The sequence below is a fragment of the Callithrix jacchus genome, chromosome 11 (assembly GCF_049354715.1).
Source record: "Callithrix jacchus isolate 240 chromosome 11, calJac240_pri, whole genome shotgun sequence".
Taxonomy (NCBI): domain Eukaryota; kingdom Metazoa; phylum Chordata; class Mammalia; order Primates; family Cebidae; genus Callithrix; species Callithrix jacchus.
Window position 1 is genome coordinate 65,970,089 of NC_133512.1, and position 24,509 is coordinate 65,994,597.

The following is a 24,509-nucleotide window of genomic DNA, read 5'->3' on the forward strand; positions in this document are numbered from 1 at the left end:
ATCTCCGCCTCCTGGGCTCAGGCAATTCTCCTGCCTCAGCCTCCTGAGTAGCTGGGATTATAGGCAAGCACCACCATGCCCAGATAATTTTTTGTATTTTTAGTAGAGACGGGGTTTCACCATGTTGACCAGGATGGTCTCGATCTGTTGATCTCGTGATCCACCCGCCTCGGCCTCCCAAAGTTCTGGGATTACAGGTGTGAGCCGCCGCGCCCGGCCCAGAATATATTTTTAACACATTAAGTGCTATAATTATATAGTATCTAAATGTATCCAGTCAAGTTCATATAAGGTCTTCGTAGTATGCCCCCACCTCCCACCAGCAATCTGAAATTGTCCCTAGAATTATTCTATTTTGCACACACACACAAAATCCCTTCTGAGTTATCAAAAGGATTTCTATTTGATAGAAATTGATTTTTGCTTCTTTAAAGCTTCAATTTTCAACTGAGTTTATAGAAATAGGCTTCCTTCTTCTTATGCCTCTCAACAAAGTCTTCTAAAACGTCAGAAAAAGAGTAATATTAGCTTGGAATGGTCTAAGATTCACTGAAATAACTTCACAGTTTTGGAAAATGGACATCTAACTGCTTTGGGTACATATAGGAAAAGACCCAACATATGAAATCCATTAGTGTTAAGTTCTCTTTCTTTGAGAAAGCAGGAAACTGCTGTCTCAAGGATACAGGCAATAGGTTTTCCATGGGCATATATCCTGAAATAAATTTTTATCATAAAGAATCAATTCTTAGAGGGTCTCGCGCACGGTCTTCTCGAGAGGGGCAGCATGAGCCACCTCCCTGCTTCGCGGGGCGGGGTCTCGCGGGCCCCACTCCCGCCCTCCACTCGCCTGGCCTGGACCAACATGGGCAAGAAGCACAAGAAGCGCAAGTCTGACAAACAGCTCTACGAGGAGCACGGAGAGAAACTTTTGAAGTTGTCCTCAATGTAGGAGGAAACGAAGTCACTGAACTCTCCACGGGAAGCTTGTGGCACGACTCTAGCCTCTTCGAAGACAAAAACGATCATGACAAACACAAGGACAGAAAGCGGAAAAAGAAAGAAAGGAGAGAAGCAGGTTCCAGGGGAAGAAAAGGGGAGAAAACGGAGAAGAGTTGAGGATAAAAAGAAGCGAGATCCAGACCGTGTGGAGAATAATGCAAAAAAAAAAAAAGACCTCAGTGTCATGCCCCTGTGAGATTAGACTGGCCCCCTGAGAAGCCTCTCACAAGCTCTTTAGCCAAACAATAAGTAGAACAGACACCCATTCAAGAAGCTTTGAATCAACTGATGAGACAATTGCAGAGAAAAGATTCAAGTGCTTTCTTTTCATTTCCTGTGACTGATTTTATTGCTCCTGGCTACTCCATGATCATTAAACACCCAATGGATTTTAGTACCATGAAAGAAAAAACCAAGAACAATGACTACCACTCTATAGAAAAACTAAAGGATAACTTCAAACTAATGTGCACTAATGCCATGATTTACAACAAACCAGAGACCTTTATTATAAAGCTGCAAAGAAGCTGTTGCACTCTGGGATGAAAATTCTTAGCCAGATCTTTTGCTGTTGAGGAGCCCCACCCATCCTGTGCTATTAGCTTCCTGTTGACTGTTGTCTCTACCCTACATGGAAGGGGTGGTCACAACAGTGATTTTTAAATGTTTATATTTAGACCTTTTGAGTTAACTCTTCTAATAGTTTGTGCTCCCAAGAGCGCCCAGCACACAATGTGTCTTCAAAGATAACTGTTTTTGAATGTTCCTTGAAAAGATTCTAGAGCAGTCATTCATCATTTTTCCAGTTACACTCAAATAGCAACTATTAGTAGACAGTTTATTTTTATAAAGAATGAACAGATGAGGCCGAGCAAAGTGGCTCACGCCTATAATCCCATCACTTCGTGAGGCCAAGGGGGGCAGATCACCTGAAGTCAAGAGTTTGAGACCAGCCTGACCAACATGGAGAACTCTATCTCTACTAAAAACACGAAATTAGCCTAGTGTGGTGGCACATGCCTATAGTCCCAGCTACTCAGGAGGCTGAGGCAGGAGAATTGCTTGAACCCGGGAGGCGGCGGTTGTATCGAGCTGAGATCACGCCATTGCACTCCAGCCTGGGCAACAAGAGCAAAAATCCGTCTCAAAAAAAAAAAAAAAAAGAATGAACAGATGAAGAATAACGTTTTATCTCCTAAATAAATACTTGAATAGAATGCTACACTGTAGTACAAACAAAGTAATACAAACAATACTATTTGTAGCACAGTGACTTTGAAATCAGACCAAAGTTCAAGTCCTAGTTTTACCCTTTGGAAGCTGTGTGACCTTAGGCCCTGTAACCTTTGTCAGCCTTTTTCCTGTCCTGTAAAGTGGAGACAATAATAGTACTTACCTCATGGAGTTGTGTCTGGTACATGGGTAAGCATTCAGTAAGTGTTAGCTATGTTATTAGCAAAGAATCAGCCCTGTTAGCCATTTAATATTGTAAAATTGAAGATCAGTAATATGCTGACTTGGAGGCATTTTAATTACCAAAAAACAAAAAGACGTTGCTTTCAAAGGAAAATTAAACTTCATTCTTTCCTGGGACTTGTTTCTAGGTTTAGAAACTTTCTCTAATTGAATTAATTTGGTGCATGTCATATTTTTTAAAATCCCAAAGTGTTCTTAAGTTCTGCTTTAGAAAATTCTAGACTGGAAATAAAATTATTACTGAGAACTTACAGAAATAACTCACTAATATTTTTAATGTAGCAAAATAAAACATGTTTTTAAAAATCAAATGGATTTGCTTTTGTGTGTGTGTGTGTGTGTGTGTGTGTGAGACAGTCTCACTCTGTCGCCCAGGTTGGATAGCAGTGACAGGCTCTCACTACACCCTCCACCTCCTGGGGGGCAAGCAATTCTAATGGATTTTTTTTAAGTGATACCATTGATTTTGTCAAGGATTCAGAGAAACTTTCAAACACTAATGTAAATTGGTATGTAAATTGGTATACCTTTTCTGGAAGGCAGTAATTATCAAAAGCCTTAAAAATACTCATTCCCTTTGACTTAGTGTTTCCGAAGAATTTATCCTAAAGAGATAGCGGTTCTGAGATTTATTTTAATGATGTTTACGGTACTTTTATTTATAATAGTGGAAACATGGAAATCTAAATGTTCAAACATAGAGCATTAATTAAACCATGGTATGGACATGGGATTAAATATAATTATTAAAATATTTAAATATCTATTGTTATGGAGAGGAAATGATAATTTATTAACTGAAAAAATGCTTTTTAGTAAATATTCAATATAATTCCAATTTGCTAAGTAAGACATATAATGGTTGGAAAAGTACTGGAATGATAAGACTGTTAACACTATTCTTTTCTGACGATACGTTAAGAAGATTTTTATTTTCTCCTTACACATGTTTTTATTTGTCCACAATAAAATATATTGCTTTAAAAAAATTAAATTTTAATTTTAACTTTAATCAAGTATGGTAATCATCTAGAGTTTTTATTTTTCTACGTGAAATTTAATTATAATAAGATAATCAGAAAATAATTTTAAAATATTAATTTAGTTGCAAAAGTATTACTTTTTGAAATTATCTTTCAAGGAAATATTTCATATCTTTTCTTAAGTTTTTATTGTAAAATCTGTCAAAAATTTATAACCATGTCTTAAGGTTAAAACCGAGAGGGAAGCAAAGAATAAGCTTCAGAAAGAGTTTGATGTTTTATCAGTGTAATAAAGTTATATGCAATAATGACATTTCTTTCATATAGGTGAGGGAATCAGATATTTAGTTACATCAATTTTTTCATACCACTGATATTTAATGTTTCAAGTAGCAAACGTCTACATTTCTCTTTCTCAAATTTATTTAATCTCTCATTTCTTTGTTAGAAATTTACCCTCTCCTGGCCCTACTTATTTCTTTTCTCTAACTGTTCTTTAGGATATTAGACAGATTTATTAAGAATTATATTACAGACAGTGAAAGAAGGACAAGAAAAATATTCCTTTCATGTAAAAATTACTCATTTTGAGTCCCTTTATGTAACGTGAAGGGAAGTGTGCAGAAACCACTTCACTTGAGAATTTTATTTTTACTTCTTCATTTTTCAATAAAAACCCTTTATGTTCAGTATCTACAGGAGTCTCACAGTTAGCCTGAGCCTTACCTTAGGCTAATTTCAATTATAAGGATAATTAAGTAATTGTCATTTGTGTATATGTTACTGTGCTGTGTACATGTGTGTTTGTGTTCTAATATGCGTATGGATGGAACAATGGAAAGGCTGGAGCAGGGAGGAGGAAAGAGAGAGAAAATAAATTCAGCATTTCTAAATGATGTCAACAAAAATGTGCATAGAGATGATGCAGCCAACAGACTGGGCTAAATATGTAACAAAGCAGGTTCTCCAAACAACTGCCCTATTCATATGATCATTAAGGATTTTAATAAAATAGATAAAGTAATACAGCTTGACAAAAACAGACTTTCAAATTCTTTGAATAACAATGATCAAATTTGAGATCATATTGTGTCACTGGTCCATGCAGCTTTTGATTAGTTTTCCTTTTCAGTTTGATCTGGAATGCAAATTGCTCAGACCCATTCACTATTGTAAGCATTAAAAGGGCTGTTTGTTCACTTTATTTTGATATGTCATCACTTTTCTGGGTTCATTAGGAAGATAAACATGGTCTATACTTGTGAGCTATAGTCAGCCCAGCAGGCATTTAAAACATTAAAGGTATGTGTTCCTTTTCAAAAGAGAAGCTGTGCCAGCAGTAACTCATTACATCTAGAGTAAATGGGAATTATGTATTTTGTGGTAGTCAATTGGTCAGCTAGAGTTTTACATATACCCTGGCTGGGTTAGAAAGCTTTATTCATATTATTTACTCTTTTTTTCTATTTCAGGTTTAAATAATTAATATGCTACTTATTTCTTAAATTGTCTTTCATTAGGGCAGTCTAGGAAAATTTTTATATCTTATCACCAATATAGATGCTACTGTACCTCTTCTATAAAGTCTTTCCTGACTCTAAGCTATCTTCTCTGATCAAAGTTTAACTTGCTTCTTATACCATTCATTTGTCATATTCTTACCTTGCACTGTAAGTTCTTTGCCTACACATATATTATATCGACAAATAGATTTTAAGATATGCAAAAGTCATCTCTCCAAAATCTCTTTATATTCCTCAATTCTTCAAGTCTTTCATTCATTAACAATCAAATTTTGCAACATAAATTTTTTCAACATACAACATGATTTTTTCTATGTAACTATCTTGCTCTGTATTTTTACTGGGGCTATATTCTGATAATACAAAGATACTAAATATAATAAAAAATTATCTTCATCTTTAACGACCCTACACCCTAATTTACAAATCAAATACCACGAGGCCTAGAGATGAGGGTCAATTACTTGTATGTATATGTGTGTGCATGATATATATATATATATATATATATATATATATACACTTTTAAAGATGTATATATATATATATCATGCACACACACACCATTTATATACTATATATATATAAAATTTTTCCAAATACAGGTATAACATGTGCATTAAAATGATTTATCATCTAAAAGAAAACTGACCTGAAAACATAAAATAGAATTAAGGCATTCAGTCTCCTAACTGCATAGTATTCATTAATCTTATCATCAGGTTCTTCAACTGTAAAATAAAGAATTCAAGAAACATGGATGCTGAAAGCCCCTGAGTATTACCTTTTAAATAAATCATCTGTAGTAATCTGTTGCCATATTGCTGGTTCATTCTACGGATATTTATTGAGTGCATACCAAAATTTAGTCATCTTTAAAAGTGTATAGAATATTACAATGAAAAAAGAATCCTTAGATTGGAGTTTACATTACTGACATGGTTGAGCTGTGTCCCCACCTGAATCTCATCTCGAATTGTAGTTTCCATAATCCTCATGTGTCATGGGAGGGTTCTGGTGGGAGGTAATTGAATCATGGGGCAGTTACTCTCATGTTGCTGTGATAGTGAGTGAGTTTTCAAGAGATCTGATGGTCTTAGAACCATCTAGCATTTCCTCTCTTTGCACTCACCCCATCCTGCTGCCCTGTGAAGAAGGTGCCTGCTTCTCCTTTCCCTTCTGACATAATTGTAAGTTTTCTGAGGCCTCTCCAGGCCTGCAGAATTTTGAGTCAATTAAACCCCTTTCCTTTATAAATTACCCAGTCTTTAGCAGTTTTTTATGGCAGCGTGAGAACAGACTAATACAATTACATTCCTGTCAATGTGGGAAAGAGAGAGAGAGAGAGAGAGGGAGAGAGAGTGTGTATGTGTGTGTCTGTTGTGCTGGGGCAAAAGTCAAAAACTGAATATGTAAGACATCAAGTTGTTAGAAGTCAAAGAAAAATTAATTAACGTAAGTAGATGTGTAAAGAATGATGGAGATGGGATGCTAATATAAACAGAATGATTAGGAAAAGATTTAATGACGAAATTTCTTTTGAGAAGAAATGTGAATGAAATCATGTGACTATTCAAGGGACCAAAGTCTCAGAAACAGTCAACAGCAAGGACTCAAGTATAGACCTTGCTTATTATGATTAAAAAATAGTAGGTGACTTGGTATTGCTGACACAATCTGAGCAAAGGGAAGTATGGCAGAAAATGACACTGGAAAGTTAGCAGGGTGTCTGATCATAGGATCTTGCAGAATGCATAAAGAATTTTAGATAATGTTCTGAGTATAATCAGTCTTTGAAAAGTTGGAACAGTTGAAATTAAATAACTGCTGAGTTGACTCTCACAATACAAACCATACTTTACCACTGAAGTATTTAAGACAGCCTATTTTAACCATTATATTTATAGCATAGGTTAAATATTTGTGAAGATAATATGCTATATTATGAAATAAACAATTATGCAATAAATGTAATGATTAAAATACTGTCATAAATACTGCAATGATAAAATATGGTTTAGACTGTGACCAACTCAGCAGTTATTTAAAACATTAAATATATGTGCTCCTTTTTTCAAAAAATGATATATATAATTAAATCACAACTGGGATTTTGAATCTTAGGGACTAATTCAATATAAAGATAGATTGTTATTTTTGTTGTTGTTACCTTCTTTTAAATAATGGAATTAAGTACTATGGAACCTCAAAAGGGTTTAGTGACCCTGAGGCCAAGGCTGTGGCACTAGCAGTTATCATAAGGGAGAGTGCTCCTCAACCAGGAATTTGGGTGCTCTAATTAAACCATGTGCATGGTATACTCCAGCTGCAATTTTCACTGGAAATCTTTTTTGGTCTCTTGTTTGCAACCAAACAACAACAACCAGGTACTCTCCAGATTTATGAGCCATTACAGCCAAATGCAACTTCTAATATGAAATAAATGTACAGTAGAAAATAGAAGAATTTAACTGGCTCTAATTGGACCAGACATCTAATCTTCAAGCAATAAGCAATGAAATGGAGACCTAATTCTCTGAATTCAAAGTTTTATTCAGTGATTTTGGGGAAAAAAATTTAGCAAAGCAGGCACCTCAAAAATCTCTGGTAGAGTTGTAATTTGAAAGCATCTGATATTGTGCAAATATTTTTAGGGCATATTTTATTTTAGTATGTACATCCAAGCTCCTCTGTAGGCTGTGGCAATTGATATAACTAATGAAATGTACTTGATGTTGCTGCAGAGCGAAATCCACCTAAAGCTATGTAAACCTACAGTCACTTAGAACAAAAAAATCCAGCAGTAGTTTCGGACCATAAATTATTATGTTGTATTAAACCCACAATTTTTCTGTGCTGCCATAACTTTCCTCTAAAAACAGCATAAGCTTTTAAAAGTTAGGCTTTAAGTAATATAAAATTATTGTTACTGTAATTGTCTATTTCTTATTTATCTGTTTGATACTAATACCTCTATTTCATATCTAACATTTTTGCTCTAGTATTCATTTTTTGGAAGTTTCTTTCTTGCTTACGATTAATAAATTTACAAAAATAGGTGGTGTACACCTATTTTTGTACTTACACCATCCCTTAATCAGCCATGCTATGTCTCTATTTGTCTCTTCCTGCAGGGTGAAGTAATTTCTTGAAAAATATTTTCCATGTTTCTCTGTTCCTCATCTTCTGCCAATGTGCTGGCAAAATGATTCCTTAAGTCTCTCACAAGACTTGCAATGATGGCTACGAACCCAGCCAAGCAGAGGAAGGCAGCTTCTTCACAAGCTTAAAATAAATTTGGTCTCATAAAATAATAAAGGAATGGGCCACGCAATTCACTTATAGCCTCTGCCTTTAAAGAAGGTATATTCTTTGGTGAAAGGTAAAGAATCAAATCAACATTATACTACCTCTGTGTAAATCAATTATATGACAGCAGTGATTAAGAAACTTGAATACAACAACACTTTATATAAATAATGAATTATTGACTCCAAATTTGGCTAAGCTGCATTTCAAAACCCTTTCATGGTACAAACAAAACCTTTAAGCATTTGATTCCTAGCCTCTCTCTTCATGCTTCTAGTAGGATTCCAGCTGTGATTTGTCAGATTTTATGATATTATTATCAGATCTGGACTGACTGTGCTAATTATTGTCCTGAAAGACGCCAGGCTTTGATCATGCAACAATATTTTGTTCCTATTTAAATGATATTAAAAACTGATTCCATCATACTGTTTTTATTGCTTATTGTTTGTAGTAGAAAATGGAGTTTGTTTTGGTATAATTTATGGATGCATGACAAATGCTCTTTTGAACAAAGTATAAACATGCATAGACCATAAAGGGGTTTATTGTTGAAGACTCAAAAGTGTGTTACTCTGGCTTCTTGATCTTTTCACATTTGTGTGGTATAAGGAGCCTCCAGCTACCTTTATTTTGCTGCTACTACTACTGCCAAACATAGCAAAACCAAGACACATTGCTTTCAGTTATTTCCTAGTAGTTTGCGTTAGTATTGTAATTTAGCTTCCCTCTAGTTCATTCTCATAACTCTGTGGATATCTTGATGTATTCCATGTTATACATGGTCAGAAATGTCCTATGGAATATAATTATGTATGGATAGTTATTGCTATGTTATTATGAAATAGGTTTATTCCATGGCTAAAAATTTTTTTCTTGGTTAAACAGTCCTTGAAATTTAATTATGTTAGCCATTCTGATAAAACAGTTAACAGACCAAATATTTCTGAGGTAAGTGCAACAAACTCATACTAAACAATGATGTCTTACTCTCAGGCTTTCCCTGAATTCCGCATTAGTTAACAAAGCTGGGTTTTCATCAGACTCCATGTAATCGTGCTTCTCAATTTTAATGTTTGTACAAAATACTTGGGGATCTTACTAAAATGCAGATTCTGATTTAGAAGGTCTAGGGTATGACCTAAAATCCTAATTTTCAAACAGTGATACCCATGCTGCTTTTTCAAGGTCTATGCTTATTAAAGCATGGACCCAGAGAACTGGCTTAAAACCCGGATTTTTGGGCTCTGAACCTCACTTACTAAATCAGAATCTCCATAGAAATCTAATGTTTTAAAAATTCCTCTATTAAGTCTGATGGCTATCAAAGTGATGAACCATGAACTACGAAACAGTGTAACGGGTTAAGCCACAATGTTCAATTTCTAATGAACTCTTCTCCTATTTAATTTTCCCCTAAACCTTGGAGGAAGCCAGTCTAATTAAGCACTCTTCAGAATTAGGCTTCTAAAATAGTGGCCTGCTTGAGAATGCAGTACTTATTCAGGAAACACCTTTTCCCTCAGCCATTTTCTTAATCTAAGATAGGCCACTTCTCAGAGCAAGCCTCCAGAAGCCCGTGGACACTGTGATGCCAGAGTTGGGCTGAAAGTGTCCTTCCCACGCCTATTTCTGTGTTTTCACAGCATCCAAGGGCAGGCTCGGGATCTGAGGCAGTTCTCAGAGCAGCTAATTCCATCATGAAAATTTCTTACTGTAAATGAAAACTTGTAATAGAGGGCTTCCAACTGGATTAACAAGATGTGTAATACTGGCCCTTTCCTGAGGCATCACTCACCTGCCAATTCCTCCTCTCTGGTCACTTTGTCCTTGACTGGCATCAGAAAAATGGCTACAAACTTTCTAATACATGCGAAGATCTGGCTGGACAAATTCAAATAGGAAATTCTAGGAGCAGATGAACTGGCCTGTGGCCTGTGCCTCCTACCAGAGCTCAAGCCTTGGGGCCTCCAGCGGCCCCAGTGGAGACCACAGCGAGCTCCTGGTCCGGATCTCCAGCATGAAGTGGAGAACCAGAGCCTGCGCGGAGCGGTGCAGGAACTGCAGCACTCGAGAAGAGCTCGCCCAGACGCCGGACCACAGCCCCACAATCCCAGCATGTGTCTCCCAAGAGCCAAGTGGAGCCCCCCGCCAAGATGACAGCCACACCAGCAGAGGATGACAAGGACGATAACACTGACCTGTTTGGCAACGACAAAGGGAGGAGGGGGAGGGGGAGGGGGAGGGGGAGGGGGAGGGGGAGGGGGAGGGGGAGGGGGAGGGGGAGGGGGAGGGGGAGGGGGAGGAAGCAGCGCGGCTGCAGGAGGAGCGGCTGAGGCAATATGCGGAGACGGCCAAGAAGCCCCCGCTGGTTGCCAAGTCCTCCATTCTGCTGGACGTCAAGCCTTGGGACGATGAGATGGACATGGCCCTGCTGGAGGCCTGTGTGCGCCCCATCCAGGGGGACGTGCTGGTCCGAGAGGCCTCCCAGCTGGTGCACATGCGCTACGGTATCCGGAAGTTGTAGATTCAGTGGGTGGAGGAGCACCATCAAGGTGGGGACAGACATCCTGGAAGAGGAGATCACCAAGTTTGAGGAGCATGTGCAGAGTGTCGACGTGTCAGCTTTCAACAAGATCTGAAGCCTGAGTGTGTTCGTGTGTGTGTGCATGTGTGTGCATGAGTTCCTGCCGTGATTAAAACCTGAGACCTCCTGTAAGCCCAGCACTTTGGAAGGCTGAGGCGGGCAGATCACCTGAGGTCGGGAGTTCGTGGCAAAAACAAAAAACACACAAACCAGGTTCTGTAATACGGATAATTTGTTTATGACATTTTTCAAATATCCTGCGATACTGTAATTAATACCTTTATGCATCAATCTTTGTCTAATTTTTTAATTATTTAAAATATAGTCTAATAGAGGAAATACTTGATCATATTATTTAAGAGCTATTATGCAGTCAAACAGAATTGCAAAGAGGTTGCACCAATTTATAATTCTAGCAGGACCATGTAGAAATGTCTCTTTTACTTCATCCTTGCTAACACAGAGGCAGCAGTTTAAATTGTGCCATCAGTTTTTGAACTTTGCTAACTTTGTAGGAAAAATTGGGAGTATTAAACTGCATATATTTTACTAGTCTGATATTCAGCATTTTAATACATATTAACCATGTGAACTTCCATGTTTAAAATTATTTTTCATACCCTAATGTATAGATATACATTATATAATATGTATATATCTTTATTTGTGTTTATCTGCATTCATTTATTTTAATAACAGTAATAATAATACATACAGGCCAGGAATTGTGCCAAGAGCTTAACAGTTTTCATTATATTTAATTATCACAATAATACCATTATATTAATGCCTTATTATTCCTATTCTACAGACAAGGGCACAGAGACTTGGAGAAGCTGATATAACTGCCCAAAGCCACACTCTTAGTTTAAACTGAGATGAGAGTTCAACGCAGGATTGAGTGACACAGAGCGACCCTCAAACCATGCTCGGTGAGATTCAATGCAAACAGTGTTCCAGTTCCTTGTATCCTTTCCATTGTATTCTTTGGACCAATATTACTTTTCAATTTGCAGGAAGAAAATGCTTTGTGATTTCCTCTTCCCTTTTGCTTTTATTGCTGTTTTGTCTCCTTACTTTCTTGTCAGTTTAAAATAACAGTTCACATAAATCCATGCTTCCTTTTCCTTGCCTTGACAGCCAAGGCAAAGCCAAGTCTAAACTTATTAAGCCTGCCTGGGTGGTGCCTAGCCCAGGACAACCCATTCCCCATCCATGAATTTTTCTCTGTTCCCTGGGGGAATCTGTTCTCTGGGTGAGCAAACCCGCGGTGTTGACTCCTCATGTGCCCATATGAGGAGAATTTACTCATCCACTGAATCACTGATCACTGTAATATAATGTGGTGGCTTTGTTGTGCTCTGGGTCCCCTGTTTAAACCCTCACTGAAAACTGTGCTACTCACTAATTTTCTTCCAGCATTTGCCAACACAGAGTACCAATGGTGTCAAAATTACACTGAAAGCCAGCCATTTCCTTTTTATTATATCTTAAGACTAAGCAGTGTAAATTAGACCTTCCTATTTTTCCTTTGTACTTGTAGTTTTGCTTATTTAAAAAAAAGTATGATGTAAGACTATTGTTCCTCATACTATTAATATACATACAAATACTATTTGAATTCAAATAGTATTTGAATACAAATAGTATTTGTATGTATATTCAAATTTGTATGTGTATTCAAATACTATTTGAATACAAATTATACTATTTGTATAGTATAATAGAGAACCTCTGTGGCTCTATGTGACATACCTGGTGAGATGCCCCAGACCTGAGCTCCCAGTCAGTATGCCCTCATCAAGCCATGGCTACTGCACTTTTCCACTTATTATCAAAATTGATCAGAGAGTACCAAGAAAAAACACGGTGAACTGGGTCACCTAAGTATTAGAGGTGAATCTCCCCGTGCTGTGATATGACAGCTTCCCTACTGCCTCCTGATGTTAAGGGCCAGTTACACCATCCAGAATGTTGATTCTTTCACTTACATGCATTACCTTGGGCTCAGGATTCTGAAATGATTGGATGGGCAACCATAGCTTAAAGTTCAATTGAACTCTTACTCCGTCCCCTGGTGAGACCTTTTCCCCTCTGGAAACCATGTTCTCCAGATCAGGTTTTCTCAACTTTGGTGCTACTGGCATTTTAATCTGGATAATTCTTTGCTGTGGGCCCTCTACATCACAGGACACTTAGCAGCCTCCCTGTCCTCTAGCCACTAGTTTCCAGTATCATTTTTCAGTGGTGGCAACCAAAACTGCAAACATTGCCAAATGTACCTTGAGGGAAGGGGGTTGGGAGATGCAAAATCATCTCCAATTGCTCTAAGCCTGCAGAACCTAAAGATGAGGGAGTAAGGAACACAGATTCCCAACTGCGTCACTGGGAGTGATCTACTTCTGTCCTTTAGTTCCAGGGCCCCACTTTACTATTTGAACAAATAGTAAGTGTTTGTTAATATAGGGTATATGCCATGTACTTATGGAGAATGGTGCCCCATCCTTGCAGGGTATCTTCTCTAAGCTGGTCTTACATCTCTACCTTCAAAAGGTGACCCTTCACTCTATTTTTCCAGAATTTCTGGGAAATTCAGGAATCAGAAAGGGAAAAAAAAGCACTTGGTAGATCTGTGGACCTAGGAAAAACCTTGTAAGCCTGACCTTGGTCAGGATTTAGTTTATTCCTAAGTTCCCATATATGTCTACCTTAATTAACAGTGGCACCGTGATGACATTGAGAGCTGGATTATCTATATACACTCAGACCTTGTGTCCTACATCCAAAGTTTCTATTTCCCTTTTCTCTCTACACAGATTCCAAGTAAATGTCATAAGTTTACTTAAAAAACCACTGGGGCTATCATTATTGTATATACTTGCAGCAGTATTACAGGATCCTTCCTATGGGGACTTGGCCTCTCCTTCAGCCAGTGAATTCCAGTTTTAGAGCTGGCTCAAGTCTAGGAATTAGGCATAAGAATGTGACATTTTATTGGAAAGACTGCCTTCAGCCTCCTCATCTTCCATCTTTGATATATTTCGACTGTATAGTTTATGAAGTATTCATGTTTGCTTTCCGACTATCTTGTGCTTAGGAACTCTGTTCTTTTTTTTCAATAGTTGTCTACTGGGCAGAATCATAGACTGCCATTCAGACCTTTCTACCTTATTATGGTAATTGCTCCCACCTGAATTCTGATGGTTAAATGTTGCCAGCTGGCCTCTATTATGTTAGGGTCATTATTACTTTCAGGGAGCCCTGTTCTTAATCAGCATTTTCTGTGTTGAATCTGGCCTACAGAAAGCAACCACTGCTGAGCTTTTCAGTGCTACTGGCTTCCTCTCACTAACATGTTTCTTTGATAAATGGTGTGTCCTTTGGACCCTCCCATGGAACACAGGCTGGTAGATTTTTCAACCTTACTTAATATAGCCATTACAGCATGCACACCTCATTGAGCTTTTTGAACCCTTCTATATTTACCTTAGGCCATCACTTTTTCTGTGCTTCCAAATGCAATCATAGTAGCATGTGAGCATCGTCTCATGGAGTCCCTGTTAGGCTACAAAGTCTCACATTATGGAAGAACCCTTTGTTAACTAAAATATAATTTTCTCTACAGAGAGCCCAAGAAACATTCTGACTTTCACATTTCACCTTAAATTGGTGATCATTCACATTCAGCCTTTCGTTTGTTTCTCTACCATAACCATAGCTTCCAACAACCATTTAATTTTGTAGCACTTAGTACTTTCCCCATATCTTTCAAATGCTTGAGAAGTTTCATCAGCCTATACATTGCTTCCACAAGTATCCATCCCACTTACCACAGGTGGGAGTTTTCATAATTGCATCACTACAGAATATCAAGAGCTATCAATACACTACTGATCATCAGAGATGAGGTCTTCATTATCTTCTGGCTGGTAGGTGATTTAACATCCAATTTGCATTTTAGAGTTTGTTTCCTAAAACCATACATGGCACAACTTTTTTTGGGTCAGATTTTCTGGAAATAAAATTTGAGATAGGTATTTGTGTATGGGGGATTTATTAGGGAGCACATTCTATTTAACACCTATGAGGCTCTGAAGAAGCAGAACTGGGCAGGGAAAACAGCTGAATTACAATGCAGTTACAGTGCTTCAGCTGAGCCCATGGGGAGCTCTGGAGCTAGCATGGTTCTTCAGTGCTGTCCCAATTTTAGGTAAAGAAGTATCATTAACCTTTTCTCTCTCTACATGTATAATTATCTCATGACTCATATCACTGATTATGGGTTTTCCCAGAAAAAAGTATGTAGGTTTAAGTGAGGCAGCTGCACCTGACCACAGGTAATTTCCACGTAGGAGTGCAATGTCAATAGTCCTGGCAACTGGGGAAATGATAGCCTTGGTCCGGAAGGAAAAGCCCAGAGATAAACTCAGCATCCGCCGTAGATTTTCTTGTTTTCTTTGGCGTTTGATGAAAACCTAGTCACACCACACATGATTAGTAATATCACAAAAAGCTGCTCCCAGTTAAAGAACAAGAGACAACTGTTACTTATACTCCATTTAAAATTGTATAGACCTTAGTTTCTTATCAAACCAACAAAAACCAATGCGAAGAAAATACACAGAATTATAGATGAAAGTAAATTCAGTAGGCTTCGTATTGCCATTATTAGTACTTAAACATTTCAGTTGGTAAGTTTAAACATTGGGAAACCATAAAAAGAAATCTAGAATATGATGCAAACAAAAGAAAACAATGAATGCAAAGGTAAAAATCAATGATGTAGAAAAGAGGAAAAAATTGAGAAAATGTCAATAGTTAAAATATTGAGAAACCCTGTTAAGATTATCTACTATACGTCCCATTTACATGAAATTCTCAAAAAGGTAAATTATAGTGACAAAGTGAATCTGTGGTGACCTGGGGCCATGGTTAGGGAAGGGTATGGGGTAGAAGGGGCAGGAGAAAACTTTTTGGAGTGAAATAGTCTTTCATTTGTGGTGATGGTTGTACAACTATATAACTTACCCATATTCACCAAACTGCACACATAAAATAAATAAGTAGTATTGTTTTAAATAATACCTTAGTAAACAAATAAGAAAAAAAATATACTCCTATAACAGGTAAATAAAGATTTTAAAATAACATTAAGGAAGAGTAAAGATTTTTCTGAAGATTTCATAAAACATAGGAGAAAGAACACATATAAAACAAAGCTGCTTTAAAATCCTTTTTAAACCAGCCATTTTGCCAAACATTTCACTCCTCGAACCAGCTGCTACATCTCTTAAATACTTTTATTCTGCCTGTAGACTTGATCCCTCTTGGAGTTTCTCCAACACCATCCTGGGCTAAGTCCTCCTGAATTATGTTCTTTCTTACCTGAGATAATTTTGCTCTCTCTCAGCTTTTGTTGTTTGCAGCCTCATCCACCAGTGCTTTTTTGCTAATCTGGGGACACTTTGATATTCATCCACCTTAGAAGGGCAAAGACTGGAGATTATTTGCATCAATATGTTATCCTCTCACATCTGCATATGCTTATTACAGCTCTTAAACTTTCACTACCAATGAAAATAAAATATTAGAGTGTGTTATTTCAAAATAACCAAGAGTCTTCATTGTAAAAAAAGGATAAAAAATCAGAATTCATAAATGTCAACTTAACCAAAGGCTGAGACTTTTAAAACTAGATTCAGTAGGAAAATCATAAAAGCTATCTCTCTGATGTTGCTTTTCTTACAACTGAATATTTTAAACAAAATTTTGTCAACATTTATGAAAAAATAATCAACTTCACTCACTATAAATATAGGGTTTAATTATATGGTAGATAATGCGACAATTCACACTAAGATTTAGTTGTAAAGGGTGATTGCAAATGAAGGCAATACCTTATCTTTTGGATATTTAAAAACTCATTTCATCACTGCCTAATATATGATTTTGTTTGCTAAATCAAAGTCATAGGGAATTTTTATTAACCTGTACATGTGTATAAATATAATGTTTTTATCCCAGAAAAGGAAATTGGAAATTGCTAAGCATAAGCAGCTTATGTTAGATGGAGTCAGGACACAGAAACTAATGTGAGAAAATAAGCCAGGTATATAAGCAGTTCTCTCTAGCATGAAAAGAAGCTGCTTGTCAAATATCCCCAGAGGATTTTGAAACGCCCTTTCCCTCATCCTTTCAGGGCTATTATAAGCTGCTTTAGCACTTCACTGGACTCACACAAGGTTGTCTTTTCTGATTTATTTTCCAACTCAAGCGTGCTCTATTTTGGAAGGGAAATGCATTGGGGAGAATAAAAAATCTATAATATTGAAGACAATTCCAAATAAGTGAAAATAAACATGCAAGCTCTGCCCTAGTAAATTTCACCACATTCTACAGAGAACAAGGATTATTTCGTACTTGATGCATGGCATTGGTACTAGTTTTTGCAATAGATTCTAAAAATATGTGTTTTGCTCAAATATAATGCAAGCATTTACTATGAAACATCCTTATTTAGATGTTAGTTATTAAGATCTTAGAGATTATTTTGCTGATTTCATTGAATTAAAGTCGTAGGAGAAAAATCTCTGGAATAAAAATTTCACTTAAAACCTATAAGGCTATTTCATGCACATAAGTGTTTCTACAAACATGCTGGAATAAGGAAAAACTCAGGAATTTTATAAAAGAGAAATTACTAAATTTTCCACTTCTCACAAAACCTTCTACAACTCTAGGCAGTCACATTTGAGTAAGAAAAAGAAACAAAGAAAAAGAGACACACTTATATATGTATAATAAAATTTCAACATCCAATCCAGTAATTTAGCTCATTTTATAAAAGACAGTTCCAGAAAATCACCAGATACTTGTTAATGTGCTACAAAACAAGCCACTTCTATACAGTATTTAACTACCATCAAACCTCTTAGACAGACAGGGAGTTCAGTCACCAGTTCCAAAGTAGAGGAAAAGTCAATTTAGAACCAAATAAGCAGCAAAACTACCCTTGTTGGATGACCCATTTATTTTCTTAGGTGTAGATATACTCCCCTTCAGCTTGTAAACTAGTGGAGCCTGTATATAAATACAGCTTTTTTATGCTTTTGCTCTAAATTAAGATTTTTAGCTAATAGAATTGATGTTGCTATAATTGAGATTTAAGTTGACATTTTATTTTCACTGTATTTAACAAACATTTATATAGTGTTAATTTGGGTACACTCAAGACATTGTTCTAAGTACTTTACCAATATTTGATATCACCAATAATAAATATAAGAAAAAAGTATTATATTTAATAAACTTCCTGAAGGTCACACGGAAACTTGCAAAGCCAGAAGTCAGTCCACGAATTCTCTCTTTGAAGTTCGTGCTCTTTACTAACACATTGTGCTGAATACTGTTATCTAATTTTATTTTCAAATTCATAATCAAAGTAAAAATTATTTTAAGAGAACTCAGTACCTGATTCATAATTTCTCTCTACACTCATTCTCCTATCATTATCTTATATAATTCTATGATGTCTGCAGTTAACCCATAAAGAGCTATAGCCTTATGTGCAGTATGTTGACTCTTTATCTGCAGTAACACGTAGAGTCAAAGGAGAGAGCCCTGGAGCTGTGCTCCTTGAGTCTGTATCCTAATTCTGCCACTTAAAAACCATGTAACTTTATGCAAGTTACTTATTCTCTCTGAGACTCCATTTGGGATATTGAGAAGATTTAGTGAGTTAAAACTCAAGAAGAGCACTTAGAAATAAGCATATAAATATTGCTATTATTGCTCTTTTCAGTACAAATGCACAGTTCAAAAGAGTGTTGAAACTTTTAGCTCAGACTTTTTATGACTCATTCAGCCCATTGCCAGGCACCCAGTAGTAGTTTGTAAATGGATGGGAGTTTCTTATCTCCAAAATGCAGGCCCTCTTTCTCTCTTGCTGTCTAACTGGGCTCCTTCTTTTCCAAATTTTGAAGCAATTATGCAAATTAGTTATATTTCAAAATTCAGGTTTGAATTACACTGTATCACATACAGAATAAAATGTTAAGTTTTAGAAACCATTCAATGTCCTGTGAAATATGGCTATAACTTCCGTTTCCTGCTTCCTGCCCCCTCTCTTCTTCATTCAGATACACAGTGTTCTTGTTCCACCAGAGAAATCACTTATCCAAACACACTTGATACCTCTTTGCTGGTAATCATACCTTTATTTCTGCTTGAATATTTTGTTGAGTTACTACTTTTAGCATAGCCCCATTCAAAAGTTTTCTATAAGGTCTCTTCAGTTCTCTCAGGAGAGTTTATTATTTCTTCATTTGTACTCTGAAAGCACACCACTTAAAATCTTCCAATAGTTCCAATCACCTCCTCTTATATTTTATAATTAGTTGTATACCAATTTGAGTCAGGAGTTAGTGTCATGTATACCCTCTCCACTAAAACAATGCCTATAATGTAATAAATTCTCAATAAATATTTGTCATATACATAAAATATAGGTTGAACACTTAATGATTCCTCAAGGACAATTGGAACAAGGTAGCTATGTCAGGAATACAGAATAAAAACAAAAACAACATTTACATTGGAAAATTGGTTGGCATTCAACTTCTCAAAACAAATTTGGAAAAAAAATAATATGAAGCAGATATTCAGTTGATGGGAGCAAGCTGGAAAATGCTATTGCCAAACCGTTTTTGAGTGTAATCAAGTTCTCTAAATTGGCCATAAGTTTGAAGTATGATCAGGCTAAAAAAAAGAAAAGACCAGTGTTATTTTTACTGAATTGAAAACAGAGCGTAGGGAATTTATTTTCTCCTTAGAGAAAAGAGTGACTTTATTCCCTCTGTTAAAGTCAATTTCATGCTGAATCCTTAGCTGATACTTTAGATATTTACTGATACCTTGAATTCCCATGGAATTTATACAGCCTATGTTTCATCCCCACCTTGCTCTGCTTTCTACTAAGTGATTTCTTATTCATCTGAATTGTTGTGTCAATGGACATCAGTATAACAGCTTCTTCTATACTAAATCATGTTTCACAGAGCTATACATATTTATAGGCTTAAAAAAAGCTAAAGATGGGGCCGGGCGTGGTGGCTCATACCTGTAATCCCAACACTTTGGGAGGCCGAGGCAGGTGGATCACAACGTCAAGAGATCGAGACCATCCTGGTCAACATGGTGAAATCCTGTTTCTACTAAAAATACAAAAAATTAGCTGAGCCTGGTGGCGTGTGCCTGTAATCCCAGCTACTCAGGAGGCTGAGGCAGGAGAATTGCCTGAACCCAGGAGGTGGAGGTTGCGGTGAGCCAAGATCGCGTCATTGCACTCCAGCCTGGGTAACAAGAGCAAAACTCCGTCTCAAAAAAAAAAAAAAAAAAAAAAAAAACGAAAAGGATGCATAAGGCTGAAAATAATGGCCAGATAATTTGAAATCTTCTAGCTGATCAGGATTTTTGACTTGATCCTAGGAGCTCTACCTTCCCCCCTCCTTTAAAGAATGCAATATCCCTGTTATGAATGGCCGTTCCCTCTACCTTTGCTCTGTATCTCATCTACTCTAGCATACCAAGACTTTGTTTCTGTAATCACACACTGTCTCATCTAAATCATTATTTTTCCTACTGGCTTACTTTCATAAAAATATAAATACACTATAAGAGATTACATTTTAAAAACTGAAAATTCAGTCCCCACAGGATCATTTTATCTGCCCATTTCTCTGTACCCTTTATAGAAAATCTTATCCTAACATGTATCTATACTCACCTTCTATACTTTCTTACCAATTCATCTCACTTCAACATAATTTTGTCAGGACTTTGTTCCCATGCTTGACTGAAACTACTATGGCGAAGTAATCAGTGACCTCCGTAAAGCACCCTCCATCTCATTCAATAGCATGCAATGTGCCTGCGTCTCATTCTTTCAATCTTGAGACAGATTACATCATTCCATTTATATCAGATAATCAGCCTACTTTGGGACTGTCAGTTCAAAATGTCATATGGACTATCTTCTACAGTTATTAAACTGCTAGGTGGTTAGTAGCTGAGAAAGTTCCAATATGTACTAGTGTTCACAGCAGAGTCATTTTTTCTTTGCTTAATAGAGAGTTTCACAGAGTGCAATGTGCTTGCCCTACCTCACACCTCTTTATCCAAGTAGACTAGAAATATATGGGTAAGAAAATAAGGGGAAAAACACCTGCTAATGCATGTGGAGAACTATTTTCATCACATGGTCAAACCCATACTAGATGGAACTTTCTAACTACGTACAGAAATGCTTTCAGTGGGGTAGCCAGGCCCTGGTGTGTTACCTTGGGAAAAAGACACCCTGCAAAGTAAATTATAAAACCCTAAAAATAAATATAGAAAAGAAAAGAAAAACAAAACAAAAATGAACAAACAAAAAAAGCCTAAAAATATTAGAGAGGACACTAAAAACAAAATGGTAAATAAAAATAAAAATGTTATATTTTACACTCAGGAAAGGAAGAAAGGTTGGGAGTTTGATACCAGCCTGACCAACATGGAGAAACCCTGTCTCTAATAAAAATACAAAATTAGCCAGGCATGTTGGCACATGCCTGTAATCCCAGCTACTCAGGAGACTGAGGCAAGAGAATTTCCTGAACCCAGGAGACGGAGGTTGCAGTGAGCCGAGATCACACCATTACACACCAGGCTGGGCAACAGCAGCTAAACTCCTTCTCAAGGAAAAAGAAAAAAAGCAAACAGCAACAACAAAAATGTGAATGTATATGTTGTATTTCATAGGACATATTGATGACATATTTGCAATTAATTAGTCAAATATCTATCATTTTGAAAAGTGTCATGCTTTGTTACAAAAGATTCTTCACCTCTATTCGATCTTTAACATTTCCTGTTTATTTACTATCCTTTCTACTGAAGTAGGTTTTTCTCTCTCTTTGGAACATAGTATCATAGAAATTAAAACAAAAAAATATATACAGAGAATAAAAATGACAGTTTTGAACAGGCGTCAGGAGCTGTATATTAAAATAAGCAAAAATTCATACCATATATTCTGCTCAGTTAAGTCAGTATAAAAAATAAAATGTTGGATAGTTTTCTACTAATTGATTATAATGTCCCCGACACAAAATAGTGTTGATAAATAAGCAAATCACATGTTTGAGAAGTCAAAGTCAATGAATAGAGTCAAGAAAAGGGGACACTTACTATATTCCAACTGTTCATTAACAGTTGGTGCTAGGAAAAGGAGGCTTTATTGTCAATTTTTAAGTTTAGAACACATGGAGAATAATATGATACTTTGGAATTTCTGCTGAACCATAACCTTTAGGTGTTTGTCTTTGTTTATTCTTGGCAAAATGCAATCCTAGTTTTAAGATAAAAAGGCTGTAATGGGCTATTAAAAATATCCTTGAACTTCAAAGAGCTCTTTGAGTGAAAATTTTCACAATTAAAATAGAAATGAATAAAACCATGTGGGTTTTGTAATTTTTTTTAAGTTACACATACATTTAAAAATTAAGAAAAATGCACATGGAAAATTAATTTAAGTTTTTTATACAACTCCATATTAGTCGTATAAAATAATGTCATAATATGTCTATATTTAGCTTAAAATTTAAGTATATCATAAACAAACAAAAAAAACACTTAACAGGCAATAGATCAGAAAATAAAACTAACTTTGTGATAATATTAATCTTCAAAGTCACCTAAAATTATTCATTGATTTTCTGACTGCATAAGACAATGTAGTATAAAATCTTACTGTTAGATCAAGTCTCTGCTTTCTGAGGGTTTATATTAATTCACAGACATTGTTAGATGAGTTGATTCACTCATCCTAAAAATAAAATTAATAGATAATACAATATTTAGGAGCTATACAGTGCACCACAGAATCATTATGCATTTCAAGAGAATGTACATGGCAGAAGGAGAACCATCTGAAAATCTCTGATGAGAGTGTGGGACATGGTTGGGGAAATTGAGAGCTCTTTTATATCACATCTGGAAGTGAAATCAAAACTTATGTGAGACAATTTTCAAATAATGAGAAGTACTTGCAGTGCAATAGCTGAGACTCAATAAATGTGCACTGAGTTGATTTGATTAGCATTATCAGGTATTGTAATTTACAATAAATGTGCACTCAACTCAGTGCACATTTATTGAGTCTCAGCTATTGTACTGCAAGTACTCCCTATAATGGTAAACACCAAGAACTCCATTTTCAAGAGACTTCTTATGAAGCATTGAATCTTGGAGAAAAACCAAAAATTAATTGTATTTTTTTAACAAATTATTTTAGGTTCTCTGAATTGGGATGAGATATATAAAATAACAAGAAGAATAAAAAATGTAGAAAACATGATTTTTTCCTAAATTGTGATGCCAGAGTGAATTTCATGCTTCTGTGACTTCAGTATGTATCAACTAAAATTCAGCATTTTTTCTTTTTAAAAGTAAACAATAGGTTATATAATAAAAACATCTTATAAATTGTAATATGTGGTAAGTGTCTTAGTCATCTCAGATTGCTACTTAAAAAAAAAACATAGGTGTACCTGAATTAGCAGACAATTATTTCTCACACTTTGGAAGCTGGGAAATCCAAGATCAAGGTTCCCGCTTATTTGATTCCTAGTGAGGGTTCTCTTCCTGGTTTGCAGAAGACCTCATCTTGCTGTCTCCTTACATGACTAAGAGAGATACCATTTTTCATGAGAATGCTAATCCTATTTGTGCAGGCTTCACTTTCACGTCCTAATTACCTCTCAAAGGTTTCACATCTAAATACTATCACACTGGGAATTAGGCTTCAACATATGAGTTTTAAGAGGACATAAACATTCAGTACATATCATAAGAACAGAGAAAGAAACTATTACAGATAAACCCACTGATTTTTAAGTATTAAAAACCCAATGATTTTAAAATAAATATTTACTTTAATACATATTAATACATAAATATATATTGATTTTAATGCACATATATAATACATGTATTAAATTCATTTTATATAATACATGTATTAAATTTATTTTAATATATATATATATAATATTCATATGACCTTATCTAAGGACCTAAATTTCAAGTTAGAAAAATAATGCAGTTGGGGATGGGGAGGATTGTGAGCTGAAAAAGAAGAACAAAAAGATTAGAGTAATTTAGCAGATATAAATTATATTAGAATGCCTAAATAATCAAAACTATGCTAACAGACATATGCATAAACAGAGCAATGTAAGATACAGGAAAATTCCAGAAATAGACTAAGGGGATTACAGCTACAATTGAATGTTGAATAACTGATATTGGGAAACCATGCCACCAACTGTAAAAAGAATAAACTTAGATCCAAAATGTTCTTCATGATACATATATACATATACATTTATATATTTATATGTGTGTATAAATATAAATAATAATCATAAATAGATATTGCACAAATAAAGCTGTTTTAAATGATTCATGATTTTTTTTGATACTCTCTTTTCCATACTCCCATGGGTTATGAGACATGGTTCTGTTGTTGCTTGTCTATCATTACCCTTAATGGTTTTCTAAAGGGCTTTTTTCTACCTTGAGAAAATGCAA

The 24,509-nt window shown here is 35.8% G+C and overlaps 1 pseudogene; it reads left to right on the forward strand.

The window, feature by feature from the left end:
* Window positions 1-10,141: 10,141 nt before the first annotated feature.
* On the forward strand, window positions 10,142-10,935 carry LOC100415382 (elongation factor 1-delta-like; annotated as a pseudogene).
* The last annotated feature ends 13,574 nt before the right edge of the window (window positions 10,936-24,509 follow it).